Raw genomic sequence first — 16,631 nt, forward strand, 5'->3', positions numbered from 1 at the left:
TACAATATATTGAATCCTGACTTCGCCTTCATAGACATATTCTAGCCTTCCTGGATCCTCCAGATTGGCTTAAGTGCCTCAAGTTTGCTTTAAATGCTTCTCCTTTGCGCTCCATCCTGTTTCTAGAATGTTCTAGATGAGATATCTGTATTTTGGCTAGCTTGTCAGACTCTTAAGGTCAGATGTCTTACTCATCTTTGTATTTCTAGCACCGAACACAACTGTTGGATACAGCAGGGTTACTGAAAAAAAAAAAAATCCTTGACTTTAAATAGGAGCTGCACCTTTGCGGAGGCAACGGTGCTGGTTGAGAGATAGCATTTGATGTATTTTAAAATCCTTGTAAATTTTAAGATTCTCTGAGTCTGCTGCACAGCAAAGATTATAATGCTAACCCATCATTACCCAAAGAGATGCTTTGAACTGACACCAGTAGATGCGAATGGATTCACTCCTGCTTTCCAATTTCCAAATTCCTGGTTCCTGTTGTGGCCAGACATTCATGAAATGGCTACTTGTGGGTGTAGATTAGAGCTTAAATATCCTGGAAGAGACCACAGCCAGCACTATGTTTTAAGCAGCTTAGCTCGCTGGCAATTCACCACAAAACTGAGGAAACAGGTTATTCCCGTGGAAAAAAAACTCCCAAGTTACTGTGACCAAATTACCACCTTTGCTGCAAACCAATAGCAAAAACAAACAAAACAAAAAACCAACACATGCTTGCTATCCTAATTATTTTCCTTTTATTTCATTTCTGGTTGTTGGCTTATTCCTCTGAAATTTATATTGGATTGACTGGATCCCACTATCAAGGAGTAGAACTTAGAAAAAAAAAAAAAAAACCAAAACACTACATTCTGTAGTTTGAAAAATAATCCCCAATCTCAGCATGTTACAGGACCTCTGAATATCTATGTAATTCGCTAAACCCGTTCTCATGAGCAAAGGAAGATTTTGATATCATCAGCTCAGATAATTTACTGTCATATTTTTCCTTCCCTGTGCCTACATACATCTTGAAAATTAATCAATAATACTTCTTATGAATTCTACCTTTATTTTAATCTTTAAGGACTTAATGGCATTAATCATTTAATTTATGCCCTCTTGATAATTCAGTCCCAACTTACAAAAATGAGGAGAGAAATTAAGAGTGAACGCTACTCATACAGCAAGAAGGTCTCTCTCTCTCCCTCTCTGTCTGTCTCTCTCTCCCCTTCCTGCCCCTCCTCGTCCGCCCCATCCTTCTTCTTCTCTCTCTCTCCTCTCTCAGTCTGTCCCTCTAGGCATTTCTACCTTCACAAATAATGTTTGGTCACGTCGCTGAATGGATAACACTTTCAATGTAAAAGTAATTATCTTTGAGATGAACAGAGGACAGTACGTTGAAGACACATTAGGAGCCGGGCTTCTGGGGCAGAATGTCTACGTGTAGAGGTAACCCACTTGTGGGTGGGAATCGACAAGAAAGCTCCATCATGTGTTCAGGGCTGAATTGCTACCATCTGTTCCCTTCAACACAGAACATTTGCTGCTACAACGTGGCACACTTTCTCTGTGCTCCCTCCCCGGTGGGCCCCTCCAGGTTGGTGGTCACCTCCCCAGAAGGACCTCCTTTCTGGGTCACTCCTTCCCGCCAGCTGGAGCCTCATGCTGGGACCAGCAGCTTGTCTACCTCAGGCTCCACGAGGCGGCATCCCTCTCCTGCGATGCTCAGACGCCAATCTGCGCCCAGAACCCCGGTGATTCTCATGGAGCGAAGTCGATCTCTGTCAAAGACAGAGCTATCAGGAACATGTGTCCAGAGGCTAAAGATAGGAGGTTTTAGAAGAGAAATACTTGTCAGTTTCCAAAGATAAAATCTCCAGAGCTTGCTAATAATATTTATGGAGCAGCTAACTGCTAGAAGCTCAAAGCTTCTTTCTCATATAATCACATAACGGCTGGCATCATAACATTACTCTGAAATGGCTAAGGGGTGTCTATTATCCCCATTTCCCTACAAAGGAAACCAAGATAAAAGGTTTAAGTGGTTTTGCCCAGAGGGACAGAGAAGAGTTAGAGGTAGCATCAGAAATAGAGGGGAATCGCTCCATTTATACTCTAGACTGTGTTATACCATACAACTTTGTGAAATCAATAAATGCTTTGATATGGATATTTTATTGCATAAATCATCCCCACACACTTCTACTCCCTAGCTGGGAGAGTATGCTAGCTATTTCAGTATTCTTTTCCAAAACCCAAATTAGCTGAATGGAGATGTCTGTATTCGAGTGCTAGTGTTAGCCTCCTTCCTATAAGCCACCGAGTCACACGTCAAACCATAGCTATCAAGTTGTTCCTATGGATATCGTTCCCAGAAGGTAGGTCCCTACGTGCTTTCTTTCGAACTCTGGCGTGTAGTTTCTGAGTCCTCAGAGGATCAGAAAAACCACTCTAGACGGGATTAGAGAAAACCTGTTTTTTTTGGAAGGAAGCCACAGACAGACACTGAGGAAGGAAAGGCAGCGAGCCAGTCCAGCAGAAGAGTTCGCGGGTACAGCCTGCCCACTGTCCCATGGCCCCCATACGTCTCCTCCGTCACCCTCACGCATTTCCACATCTTGATGTGATAGAAAGTCTCCTACCGATAGAGGGAGAGTGATGATGTCCGTGGGTGAAAGTATTCATTGCTAGAGAAAGGAATGGCTTAGCTATCACCTGTGATAGTTAACTAAAGGAAGGAGGGAGGGAAGGAAGGAAGGAAGGGAAGAAGGAAGAGGGAGAGCGCCAGACATACATCTTGAAAATTACATCTTGAAAATAGACAATGAAGTCAGTAGGCACTTTTTGTCCAAAGGCAATAGTAATGTCACTGGACAATAGCCGTTGAGTATTTCGTACACCAGACACAACGGCCGCAAAGCTCTTTCTCATCATCCATTCCCCAACAACATTTTGAATCTCTGAAACAAAATCTAAAAACCAAGCAGCCTACTTCCTAACTGATGCTCGGGGTCTCATCCACAGAAGATTCTGTTGTGTCACATGCAATGAAACCAGAGGAGAGTAAAGATTTTGGAAGAAAACCAGGCAGTATGTCTCACCATTGTGAGGATGTCCTCAGCGTCTACCGGCATTTGGCTTGGTCTCCAGCGGCATTCTCACAAACAGGAGGGAGAAATACGCTCAATGACTGTACAATCATGTTAAATAATAAGCATGTTAACAACCAAACCCAAAGGGCTTTTTATTTTTTTATGTTATGTTATGTTATGTTATGTTATGTTATGTTATGTTACTATTTTTTTAATGTTTATTTTTGAGACAGAGAGAGACAGAGCATGAACGGGGGAGGGTCAGAGAGAGAGGGAGACAGAGAATCTGAAGCAGGCTCCAGGCTCTGAGCCATCAGCACAGAGCCCGATACGGGGCTTGAACTCACGGACTGTGAGATCATGAGCTGAACCAAAGTCGGACGCTCAACCGACTGAGCCACCCAGGCGCCCCCGCAAAGGGCTTTTTAACTAGGCCATGATCACCCTAGAGGTTTCTAATGAGAAGTCTTCATAACCAGGGTTCAGTTGCTAAGGTTTGACACTGGCTTTGTTGAAAACAGTTGCACTGCTGGGTTCTCTGTAATAGCACTCACCCTCTTGGATTGGGGTGTGCTTTCTTGAATGAGACAGAGGGGTGGTTAGCAGTCCGTCATCCTACTTCTGCGCAAGGGTGCGAGGAAACTGAGGAGGCCATGTTTCTGGAGAGCAGGGGGCGTCAGACTTGGTTGCACGTCCAGCATGGAGAGATTTAGAAAATGCCTCATGTCTGGGTCTCCCCACACAGCATTACGTCAGTCTTCATGTGTGGGATGTAGCCTCTGTATCATGGACAAGAGTTGTTCTCGGTGTAGGGCTCCTAGGTTTGAGAAATGGCTGCAAAGCTTTCACTCTTAGTTTCTACCAGCATCTTATGGATGAAGACTTAAGGACGTCTGCTTCCAAGTGCGTGAGATAACAGCTATTTTTCTTCTCTGACGGTATGAGACTCCACACATTGTTGACAGAGCAGTGGTTCATTTTGGGAATTTCACTGTGACTGAACGTAACGATTTGCCCTTCAATTCAAACTTCCCGGGGCAGAATCCACACTGGGGGGTTCTGTGGCTAGGCAGCAGCATCCTCAGCATGGCATGTGGACAAGATGGTGGAGAGTCTTGGTGTTCAGCTTCTAGAAAGAGTGGATGAAGAAATGGAGAACGTGGGCTTTTGGGGACAGGAGATTTGTGTGGGATGACCGTCCAGGACATGTAAAGGGTATCACGTGAGCCAGAATTGGGTGAGTCTTCTCCTGCATTGGAGTGCAGGCACCTTGCGTAGTTTTCTGATTGCTCTAAAAATGCCCATTGATCTTCACCAAGATGTCTTCAGTGATTGTTCCAGGGGAAACATTGCTGGAAACAATTCATATTTGCCTTTTTCTTCACCTGTGATTGTGGACCCAGGGGAGGGGGCAAGGGAAGGACAAAATTCAACATGATTCTTAATTTCATTACCCCAAATACTTGAGCCTCCATACAAAGACATGTTAAAATTTGACCTTGGGGCATCCATGGGCCAAAATTCTTCTAGCTTGAATTCTACATATGTAAAACATATTCTTTTCTTAAAAAAAAAAAAAAAAAAAAAAACCTTGGATATTGTTCTCACCCACCCCCAAATAAATGTCAAAAATATTGGACCTTGCTCACATGTGAGTCCCCCCCCAAGGTGGGTTGTGTCACCATACCAGTGATATTCCTAAGGACAGAGTTAATTATATGCTCACTTTGGTTCTTCATCACACAGTCACTGGCTAGAATCATTTTTTTTTTAGAGTCTATTTCATACAGTCTTTCTATCTGTCTGCATGGCCACAGAATTAATTGGTCTATTCTAATTTTTTTATGTTTATTTATTTTTAAGGAGAATTGGGGGGCAGAGAGAGAGGGAGACACAGAGTCCGAAGCAGGCTCCAGGCTCTGAGCTATCAGCACAGAGCCTGACGTGGGGCTTGAACCCATGAACCGCGAAATCAGGACCTGAGCTGAAGTTGGGCACTCAACCGACTGAGCCACCCAGGCGCCCCTTAACTGGTCTATTGTGGACTGTGAAAGTAATACTGCCTACATAGGGCTTTCCTTTAACTGGTGGGTGAGGCACGTTTTCTTCAAAGTCTCTTTGCTTTGCTTTTTGGCAGAGAGAATAAGACCATTTCTTCAACATCCTAAGTATCTCCCCATCCTGCATTGCATTCCTTCCTTGCTTTCCTCAAATTCTCAAAAATTATCTCATGTCCTTCATGAGTTATGATCATGACACTGTATTCTTTTGAGTCACGGGAAGGATGTTCCCAGTCTCCTTTCAGTCACAAAAGTCCTTCCCCTGCCGGCTCCAGAAACACTTGATGCCGAACATTTACATAATACAGTATTTTTATTTCTGCCTGTGTCAGATACCGTTGGACTAATCTAAGTATTATCCTTGGCTCTGAATTTTTCTCAAGTTATTTCACATGTAATACAGTTTCCTATTTTTCTTTATTAGAGCAGATATGATTTTATAAAAGCTCTGTATCCTTATTTTCAAAAACCCGATTGTCTTTAAAAATTTTTCTTAAATGTATTTATTTTTGAAGGATGGAGAGAGACAGAGCGTGAGCAGGGGAGGGGCAGAGAGGGAGGGAGACACAGAATCTGAAGCAGCCTCCTGGCTCTGAGCTGTCAGCACAGAGCCTGACACTGGGCTCGGACCCACAAACCCTGAGATCGTGACCTGAGCCAAAGTTGGATGCTTAACCGACTGAGCCACCCAGGCACCCCATAATTCCTATTTCTGCTTCTACCTGTCAACAACTTCATGGACCCACACGTTAAAAAATGTCAATAGCTAAATAATGATTTTTTTCCTTGACATGACTGGTATTAGGCTGCTTTGCAAACCCCCCAACAAATTTCAAACACTTGATTTGTTCTTAGGTATTTATGCTCACTCCCCCAAGTGCTATCTTCAATATTTCATGACCAAAAATGTCACACTGTTTGGGCAAAAATCTTTGAATGCAGGGTTCTCCTTAGGCATAATTTATTTTTTGACTCCTTTTAAGACATGGGTTTATTTCATTTTGTTTCAAAGCATGGATTATGGTGAAGACAGAACCACATTTCAGTGATGCTTACGTTGATGTCCCTTGTCGTTACTTTGAGCACAGAATTTGCAAGAACATTACAAATAAAGTGGTTTAGGTAAGCGTTTTCCTACCTGCACTGAACAATGAGAAATTGAAAATTGCTTTTAATGCCAGCCGCCTGAGGTGTAGAGACAGAAGGTACTGCATGTGTAGGGTAGGTACCTGGTATTGACCACAGACGAGGGGCCCCCTATTCCTGAGGGTTTGCAGTCTTGCAAAGATCATATAAGTGTGTGACTGTTACCTGCGCTAAATGTGCATCATTCTCTTTTGAATATAATGCTGAGGAAGTGAGTCACGTCTAAACCAAGGATTTCCTGTCTTACCTGACGTTGGAATGATGTACATTTAGTGCAGGTAACAGTCACGCACTTAAATGATCTTTGCAGTTAGCATGAAAACTTCATCACACATAATATATCCCTTGTGTACCTATTAGACTCTGGCATTTAGATGGTCTTCTTGGGGCTTCCAAGAAGAAGATAATCATTAATGAATGCTAAAAATCCTCACAATCCTTTTACGTTGGGTAGCTCTGTAATGACCTTCGTTTAATCCGGGAGGGAGATTAACAGACTAATCCTGAAGTCTGTGTCAAAGTCAGTTGCAAAGCTGGCATGAGGCGTTGGACCTCCACGTCTGCTTCTGTGCCAGATGATCTGTCTGCGAGGGAAGCACGGGGCACAGTATAAGCTAAGCCACCCCTTGTTGTGTTCCTGCGTCTGGATCTGCCAGAAAATCCTGGGGGATGGGTAGTAAAGGCCGTATCTTCAGAGATGCTTCATCATGGGAAGATAAGTAAGTAAGGAAAAGGAAGTGGCCAAGTAGCTTTTGACCTTCACAACCCTAGGTGTTGACCCCAGCACATGGCTTCAGTCCTAAAAGCTGAGCCAGCCCAGTACTCTGTGTGTCTGCAGTGTTGCGTTTCCACGTGTTGGCTCTTTTAACCCTCACAGTGGCACTGTGGGGAAACTGAGGCACGCCATTATGTAACAGAGCTGGGATCTGAAACGTCGGAACGTGGAGTCTTCTGTCTTGACAGGTTTCTACCTCTCTGCTGGTCTGCTCCTCGAGGGTGACCCGTGGCATATTAGCATCCCCTTTCCACCGTGGAAGGCACCAGCTCTCAGCCTGCTCCTGCGTCTGATACCTGTAGAGAATTTGCACGGCCGTTAGACAGAAATTCCCGAGTTAGAGAGCACCCAGGATGTGCTCATGCCCTCAGACCCTACCTGGCTTCAGATGAAACCCACACTCTATGTTGGACAAGCCATTCAAACCCATCTGGGCCATGATCAGAATCGGACTCACATTCTCAGATTTAATGCCTGATATGGCTCTTCGTGAGGTCAACAACCCAGCCTTCCTGAAGCATCACTAGTATTCCAAGCTTCCCTAACTCAACAACAAAAGAGTGAACAGTTCAATTAAAAGGTCTTGAATACACATTTCTACAAAGAAAATACACAAACGACTAGCAAGCACATGGAAAGATGCTCAACATCACTAAGCATTAGTGAAATACAAATCAAAACCACCAGAGAGATACCCACTCACACCAGTTAGGTTAGCTGTTATGGACAACAAATGAAAACAAGCAAATGAACACAACGAGAAACTAACAAGTGTTACCAGGGATGTGGAGAGATTGGAACCTTTATACGCTATTGGTGGGAATGTATGATGGTGCATGTACTATGGAGGACAATTTGGCCCTCAAAAAGTTAACATATAATTACCATACGTGATTCAGCAGTTGCACTTACGGGTTTATACTCAAAAGAATCGAAAGCAAAGTCTTTAAGAGATAGTTGCACGTTCATGTTCAGAGCAGAGAGAGTTTTTCACCATAACCCACAGGTGGAAGCAGTGTGAGCATCCATCAGTGGGCGAGTGGATAAGCAAAACGCAACATATACACTCAATAGAATATTATTCAGCCCTAAAATGGAAGGAAATTCTGACACCTGCTACAACATTGATGAACCTTGAAGACATTACACTAAGTGAAAGAAGCTAGTAAAAAAAAAAAAAAAAGTAGTGTATAGGAGGTACTTGAAGTAGTCCAATTTATAGAGACAGAAAGCGAAGGGGTGGTTTCAGGAGCTGGGGGAGTGGGAATAGGGAGTTGATGTTAATGAGTACAGAATTGTAGTTTTGCAGGATGAAGAAAGTTCTGGAGATGGATGGTAGTGAGGGCTGTGCAGCAGTGCGAATGAACTTGGTATTTCTGTATTGTATACTTCAAAATAGTTCAGATAGCACCTCTCACTGTATGTGTATTCTACCACAATTAAAAAATAAGATTTCCTCCCTTCTGTGCCTGTGCCCATTCTGAGCTGGTTTCTCCCTTCAGTGTTTTTCCTTTTAAAATCCTACCAACTCCTAAAGGCCTAGTTCAGATGTTACCCCCTCCATGAAATATTCCTTTTTGCAAACAGTTGACCCGAACACAGCCTTCTCCGAGTGGTCATCACATTCTATTTAGCTTTTGATCTCAGCACTTGATGCCAAAGCATGTGAATTATTACTTAGCCCTGGTCCACGCGCTTGCCCCAGCAAGACCGTGGGTAAAGTTCATGGGGACTAGAGTCTTGATGTTCTTGGTAGCCACTTTGTACCTCACACAGTGACATCCATAAGACGTACCCACATTGAATAATTGGACAGCTCTTCTCCTTTTTTTTTTTTTTTTTTTTTTTTTCTCTTTACCACAATGTCAGGGAAGATACTGGAATTGTCTCTGGCACATAGGAGATTTTGCATTCTTTCAGCTCTGGGCCACAGACGGTCTTTCGTTGAGCCATTTACATTTTGCAGAAGGCCCTCAAAGGAGCATGAAGCTCTTTGAATGAGTCGAGATAAGTTCCTTTCTGCAGAAAGAACTTAATGACCTCTTAATACTACTTCCATGCCCTAATCTTTAAATAACGTTTCTAGCAATAATTCCGTTTCCCACAAACGTAGCAGAAGATCTGCGTATCCTCTAAATATAAAATCACTATTTTTCAAATTTTATTACGTTTCCTTTTAGTGTGCAGTGTTTGCTGTGTCAGGAGACCAGAGATAAATGTATGGTCTCCTAAAGAAAAGAAAAGGCGGGGCACCTGGGTGGCTCAGTCGGTTGAGCGTCCGACTTCAGCTCGGCTCATGGTCTCGAGGTTCGTGGGTTGAAGCCACAGGTGGGCTCTGTGCTGACAACTCAAAGCCTGGAGCCCACTTCGAGTTCTGTGTCTCTCCCTCTCTCTCTGCCCCTCTCCTGCCCCTGCTCACGCTCTGTCTCTTTCTCTCTTTCTCTCTCTCTCAAAAATAAACATTAAAAAATAGTTTTTTAAAAAAAGAAAGGCAAACCTTTATTAATGATCTTTATGTGATGGTGAGTTCTGCACGTTGTGTAGGCAGTTGTGAAAAAGGAGTTCAATGTTACGGATAGATGAACAGTTTCATATTAGTGTGTATTTAGTAATTGTTCAGATGTGAAAAGCACTCTTCTCAGTCTGGCTCCAACTTGATAGATCTGGCTCATTGTAAATATTTATCATGCTATTGTTTTGGTATTTGAAAAAGTGACTTTCAGAATTATTGAGCAGTGTCTTTTTCTCTTACGTTTTGTTCCACTGCTCTTTTTTTTTTTTTAAGGAAATTGGTTCAGTCCTTCAAATAGGTTATCATGAATCTCCTGCATTTCCCTTCTGCTATTTCCTGATGTTTTAAGCTGCATTTATTCATTTTCAAGTGGATCTGAGGAAAACTTGTGCACAGGCCTGCCATACCCAAGCTTGTGTTCAAACACAGTCTTTCAGTTCAGTCTCCCTCTATCCCCTGCCTTTGCAGTGTTTAGTCCTGGCTTGAAGACGAGATGTGAGTTGCTGATTTGGATAGTTTGCCGAGGTGTTGTCTTTCTAAATTCCACGACTGCCTCTCCTCCACTCTTGCCTCTCCATTGGAGCATGTGGTGATTCGGCGTTCAGCCCAGACCTTCTGTGCTGTGCAATTAGACCCTGTTCAAGGCTAACATGTTCTGTACCCCTGGCGACGTCTAAGAGTTCTGCCACCATTTGTCAGTGAGACTGAATTGCCTTCGTGGCACTCTTTACCCAGGAAGAGGGGAATACAGCAGAGAAACTCAGTCCTTCAACACAAAGTACGTAAATGGAAATACTGATCTCTGAGGCTGGCTTGAACATCCGTCACTTCTTGAAATTGGTAGTAATTTTCTTCTTGTTCGTAACTTTCTCAGGAAACACGGTGATTGTTCTAAGCTTTGAGGAAGTAACACATGTGCGAAGTTAGGATGGTTACAGATACTCAGCTGGTATATATGCCTTTCCTTTTCCACCCAAGCAAATGGATATATTTGTTGTTGAAAATATTAATATTTGTAGAGTGACTGTAATGTGTCATCAAAATCAGGACGAGTAGAGCGTGAGAGGCATCTTTCATAATTAGCAGGACTGCAGAGATAAACCAATATGCTCCCTGGAAAACCAGTCCAGACAGTTTCCCTAGCTATGAATCCCTTAACTCGACTCCCTGGAGACCAATTTCTAGCAAGTATAAGTGAAGTGGTGAAAAAGTCATAACACTTCATGCAGAAAAGAAGCTGTAAATCTTGAGTGTAATGACTTTATCTCCATGGGCATGCCAAAACACCGCCTGCAAATAAAACTTGGGGTTAGCTCTTGCCATCCTACAAAGTTAGTTGAGCCCAGTTCCAACCAGTGAGGAAAATGCAAGAAGCAGTACAAGAATATGCACAGCATTCATTCATTCATTCATTCATTCATTCATTCATTTTTGTGTAAACATGCTGTTCCACCCTTATCTTCTAGAAAAGCTGTCTACGGCCGTACCACCCTGAACGCGCCCGATCTCGTCTGATCTCGGAAGCTAAGCAGGGTCGGGCCTGGTTAGTACTTGGATGGGAGACCGCCTGGGAATACCGGGTGCTGTAGGCTTTTGCCTTTAAAAGGGGCGCCTGGGTGGCTGAGTCAGTTAAGCGGCCGACTTCAGCTCAGGTCGTGATCTCGCGGTCTGTGAGTTCGAGCCCCGCGTCGGGCTCTGTGCGGACAGCTTGGAGCCTGGAGCCTGTTTCAGATTCTGTGTCTCCCTCTCTCTGACCCTCCCCTGTTCATGCTTTGTCTCTCCCTGTCTCAAAAATAAATAAAACGTTTAAAAAATTAAAAAAAAAAAATAGAAAATTTCCCAACCAAGAGAGCAAAAAAGATCAGCCAGTAATTATGGCATCCTGTGACGAGGTTGTTGGTGGAGGCATACCCAATGGGCCGTGCATTGCTTTATGCCCGTGTCTGCCGGAGTTGGTCACAGCCACACTAGGAGGCTGATACAGGGTCGGTGGAAGCCTCCCAGAGCACCTGTGCTTTGGTGAACACAGAGATGGGCCAGATGAGAACAGGCAGGAACCCCAGGAGGACCCAGCGGGGGCGTCTGCCCGCACAGAGTGCAGAATGCAGAGACTGAGGACCGAGACAACAGGGCGAGTGGGAGGCCATCGCTCTTCTGAAGTCACAAAGGTACGGCATTCCACTAAACCTTTACTAAGGGACGAGGATAGAGAGCATAGGATTGAAAAACTATTTACAGCAACACAAGTGCTTCCCTGCTGGAGAATTCCTCTAGGGTGCATAAATAATTGTGACTTATTATGCCTTAAAGGAGCCTGCAGAAATCTAAGGAAAAAAATATATTTGGACAGAGTTAAAACAGCTGACAATCTAGTAATAAAACCCCATCACGTACTTCTTTGCAGGCAGATTGCTTAATCTTTTGTGCTTCCTCATCTTAAAAGGGGGACAGTCCCACGTGTAATGCCTCTATCCCGGGCTTCGTTCAGAATTACAGTCTGGTACATATGCACTCAATAGACAAGGAATAGCTTCTTATTACTTACACTGAACACACAGCATATTTATGTCTGCAGGGGAAATATGAGAAAGCCTCATTTCGGTCATCTTTGCTCTTAGAATTATCGGTAAGTGGGGTTGCTCAAAAGCACAGCCACACACAGGGATTATGTATCGTTACTATAGTTTTCCACTTTTGCACGGGTGGAAGTCCGGGATGCAATGTTGGCTCACCCCGTGGAATCCAACCACTGTTTTCAGGGTATCTTCGGGGCACGAAACACCAGGCTGAGACACAAATAGGGCACTGAGTTCCTGTGGTCTGCAATCTCAATCTATGTGAGAAGAGACACATGCAAACTACATTATATCTACTTGTTTATTTATTTTTTTTTTATTACTCCAGTCATTCATTCTCATGATAAAAAGCTAGGATGTCATGCAAAACAGTAAGCCACCAATAACTTGACCATCTGGAGATGATCTCTATTAACAGTGTGGATATTTTTGAAATCTTCCTGAAGTCTTCAGCCTCCTTATAGATCCTCTCTTCCCCGCCTACACTCCTATCCCCCTTTCAAAGCATCCACTGGATGTCTGCCCTTTGCCTCGGGCAGAGAAATGTAAAAGAATGCCATATAAAGAGAAAAAATTGCTCCCTTTGCTTTTCAGAACCCTAAAAGCATTAGGGACCAGGACCACAAGGGCATAAAAACTGTATTTCATTGGTTTTATTCTTCTGTAGAATTTATTAAACCTATTTTGAGTGAGACTCTTATTCTTTGAGATCCTTATTCATTTGATGCATGCCTAGTGCTGCTATTAACGTCTTTAGTGGCACCTGAGGAAAGTCTACCTATGAATTATGTCAATGAAGAAGAAAGCATAAACGGGAAATGTAAAGAGAGAATCTTGGTGATTGCTTTGGGTGTCTGCATTCAGACGTACCTAGAGTTTTCTCTTGTATTAACTTATGCACTTTAAAAAAATTATTTTTTCTTATGCCTGGAGTTGGATTTCAAGTGGTTGGCGTTTCATTTCTTTTTTTTTTTTTTAATTTATATCCAAGGTAGTTAACATATAGTGTAGTGTGAGTTTCACGAGTAGAATTTAATGATTCATCACTTACATACAACACCCAGTAGTCATCCCAACAAGTACCCTCCTTAATGCCCATCACCCATCTACTCATCCCCCCTCCACTTCCCCTCCATCAACCCTCAGTTTGTTCTCTGTATTTAAGAGTCTCTTAGTGGTTTGCCTCCCTCTGGGTTGTTACCTTCTTTCCCTTCCCCTTCCCCTTCCCCTTCCCCTATGTTCATCTGTTTAAATTCCACATATGGGGGCGCCTGGGTGGCGCAGTCGGTTAAAGCGTCCGACTTCAGCTCAGGTCGCGATCTCGCGATCCGTGAGTTCGAGCCCCGCGTCGGGCTCTGGGCTGATGGCTCAGAGCCTGGAGCCTGTTTCTGATTCTGTGTCTCCCTCTTTCTCTGCTCCTCCCCCGTTCATGCTCTGTCTCTCTATGTCTCAAAAATAAATAAACGTTAAAAAAAATTAAAAAAAAAATAACTTCCACATATGAGTGAAATCATATAATATTTGTCTTTTTTCTGGCTGACTTACTTCATTTAGCATAAAACACTCTAGTTGTATCCATGTTGTTGCAAATGGCAAGATTTTATCCTTTTTGATCACCAAGTAATATTCCATTGTGTGTGTGTGTGTCTGTGTGTGTGTGTGTGTGTATGCGTGTGCACGCGTGTATGTATGTATGTATCCATTCACTTTTTTTTCAATATATGAAATTTATTGTCAAGTTGGTTTCCATACAACACCCAATGCTCATCCCAAAAGGAGCCCTCCTCAATACCCATCACCCCCCCACCCCGCCCTCCCATCCCCCCACCAGCCCTCAGTTTGTTCTCAGTTTTTAAGAGTCTCTTATGCTTTGGCTCTCTCCCACTCTAACCTCTTTTTTTATTCCTTCCCCTCCCCCATGGGTTTCTGTTAAGTTTTTCAGGGTGCACATAAGAGTGAAACCATATGGTATCTATCTTCCTCTGTATGGCTTATTTCACTTAGCATCACACTCTCCAGTTCCATCCACGTTGCCACAAAGGGTCATATTTCATTCTTTCTCATTGCCACATAGTACTCCATTGGCCATTTACTTTTTTTTTATCCATCTATCAGTCGGTGGACACTGGGGCTCCTTCCATACTTTGGCTATTGTTAATAGTGCTGCTATAAACATTGGGGTGCATGTGCCCCTTAGAATCAGCATTTTTATATCCTTTGCATAAATACCTAGTAGTACAGTTACTGGATCATAGGGTAGTTCTATTTTTAATTTTTTGAGGAAGCTCCATACTGTTTTCCAGAGTGACTGCACTAACTTGCATTGCCACCAACAATGCAAGAGATCCTCTTTCTCCACATCCTCGCCAACATCTGTTGTTGCCTGAGTTGTTAATGTTAGCCATTCTGACAGGTGTGTGGTGATATCTCAGTGTGGTTTTGATTTGTATTTCCTTGATGATGAGTGATGTTGAGCATCTTTTCATGTGTCTGTTGGCCATCTGGATATCTTCTTTGGAAAAGTGTCTATTCATGTCTTCTGCCCATTTCTTCACTGGATTATTTGGTTTTTGAGTGTTTATTTGGTAAGATCTTTATAGATTTTGGATACTGACCCTTTATGGAATGTATCATGTGCAAATATATTCTCCCATTCTGGTGGTTACCTTTTAGTTTTGTTGGTTGTTTCTTTTGCTGTGCAGAAGCTTTTTATCTTCATGAGGTCCCAGTAGTTCATTTTTGCTTTTGTTTCCCTTGCCTTCAGAGACCTGTCAAGTAAGAAATTGCTGAGGCTGAGGTCAAAGAGGTTGTTGCCTGTTTTTTCCTCTAGGATTTTGATGGTTTCTTGTATTGCATTTAGGTCTGTCATCCATTTTGAGTTTATTTTTGTGTCTGGTTTAAGAAAGTGGCCCAGGTTCATTCTTCTGCATGTCGCTGTCCACTTTTCCCAGCACCACTTGCTGAAGAGACCGTCTTTATTCCATTGGATATTCTTTCCTGCTTTGTCAAAGATGAGTTGGCCATACCTTGGTGGGTCAATTTCTGGGCTCTCTGTTCTATTCCACTGATCTGAGTGTCTGTTTTTGTGCCAGTACCATACTGTCTTGATAACTACAGCTTTGTAATACATCTTGAAGTCTAGAATTGTGATGCCTCCAGCTTTTCTTTTCTTTTTAAACATTACTTTGGCTATTCGGGATCTTTCCTGGGTCCATGTAAATTTTAGAATTGTTTCTTCTATCTCTGTGAAGAATGCTGGTGTTACTTTGATAGGGATTACGTTGACTCTGTAGATTGCTTTGGGTAGTATTGACATTTTAACAATATTTGTTCTTCCTATCCAGGAGCATGGAATATTTTTCCATTTTTTGTGTGTCGTCTTCAATTTCTTTCATAAGCTTCCTATAGTTTTCAGTGTACACATCTTTTACCTCTTCAGTTAGGTTTATCTAGTAGGGATAGAAGGAGCATACCTCAACAGCATAAAGGCAATATATGAAAAGCCCACAGCTAACACCATCCGCAATGGGGAAAACCTCAGAGCTTTTCCCCTAAGCTCAGGAACACGACAGGGATGTCCGCTCTCACCACTGTTGTTCAACATACTACTGGAAGTCCTAGCCTGAGCAATGAGACAGCAAAAAGAAATAAAAGGCATACACATTGACAAGGGAAAAGCCAAATTTTCTCTCTTCACAAATGACATATACTCTACGTGGAAAACCCAAAAGACTCCACCAAGAAACTGCTACAACTGATACATGAAATTTCAGCAAACTTGCAGGATATAAAATCAATGCACAGAAATCGGTCTCATTTCTATGGACTAATAATGAAGCAGCAGAAAGAGAAATCAAGGAATTGAGCCTATTTACAATTGCACCAAAAACCATAATATAAAAACTGTATTTCAGATCAGGGTGGCTTCAGAATTAAAAAAAAAAAAAAAGAAGAATTTCTTGGTCAAATAAATAAACACATATCTTATGTTCTAGTTTTTAAAAATCATTTCCCTTTAAATGTTTTTTTTTTTACATTAAATATTGAATCCTTGCAAAAGCACACACAACAGATGATTTAAGGAATGGGGAATAACAACACATCAGCCAGCTGCACCTGCCACCTCAGAGCCCAGAAGGTTGCCAGCAGCTCCATCACCCTGATGTACCCCCTCCTGAATTCCACCCTGCTCCCCCTACCACACACTGTTAACAGTCTCCCCAGCTTTGGCTTTTTAATCATTCCCTGGCCTTTCTTTATGGCTTTACAACTATGGAAATAATATAGCACCAGAATGTTGGACACGCATGGTAATCACATTTTAGTCTCCATACACCTTTTTTTTTCAATATATGAAGTTTATTGTCAAATTGGTTTCCATACAACACCCAGTGCTCATCCCAAAAGGTGCCCTCCTCAATACCCATCACCCACCCTCCCCTCCCTCCCACCCCCCATCAACCCTCAGTTTGTTCTCAG

At 42.7% G+C, this 16,631-nt stretch overlaps 1 protein-coding gene and 1 non-coding gene across 2 annotated transcripts in view; both read left to right on the forward strand.

Annotated features, from left to right (window-relative positions):
• Nucleotides 1-16,631, forward strand: part of PUDP (pseudouridine 5'-phosphatase) — a 472,480-nt gene that overhangs the window by 126,620 nt on the left and 329,229 nt on the right. The gene's annotated exons all lie outside the window — the stretch shown is intronic.
• Nucleotides 11,050-11,168, forward strand: LOC121020223 (5S ribosomal RNA). Its single transcript, XR_005786025.1, has one exon. It is a non-coding gene; the product is annotated as a 5S ribosomal RNA (ribosomal RNA).

Source organism: Herpailurus yagouaroundi, unplaced genomic scaffold, assembly GCF_014898765.1.
Source record: "Herpailurus yagouaroundi ecotype Mexico unplaced genomic scaffold, PumYag 248, whole genome shotgun sequence".
Lineage (NCBI taxonomy): Eukaryota > Metazoa > Chordata > Mammalia > Carnivora > Felidae > Herpailurus > Herpailurus yagouaroundi.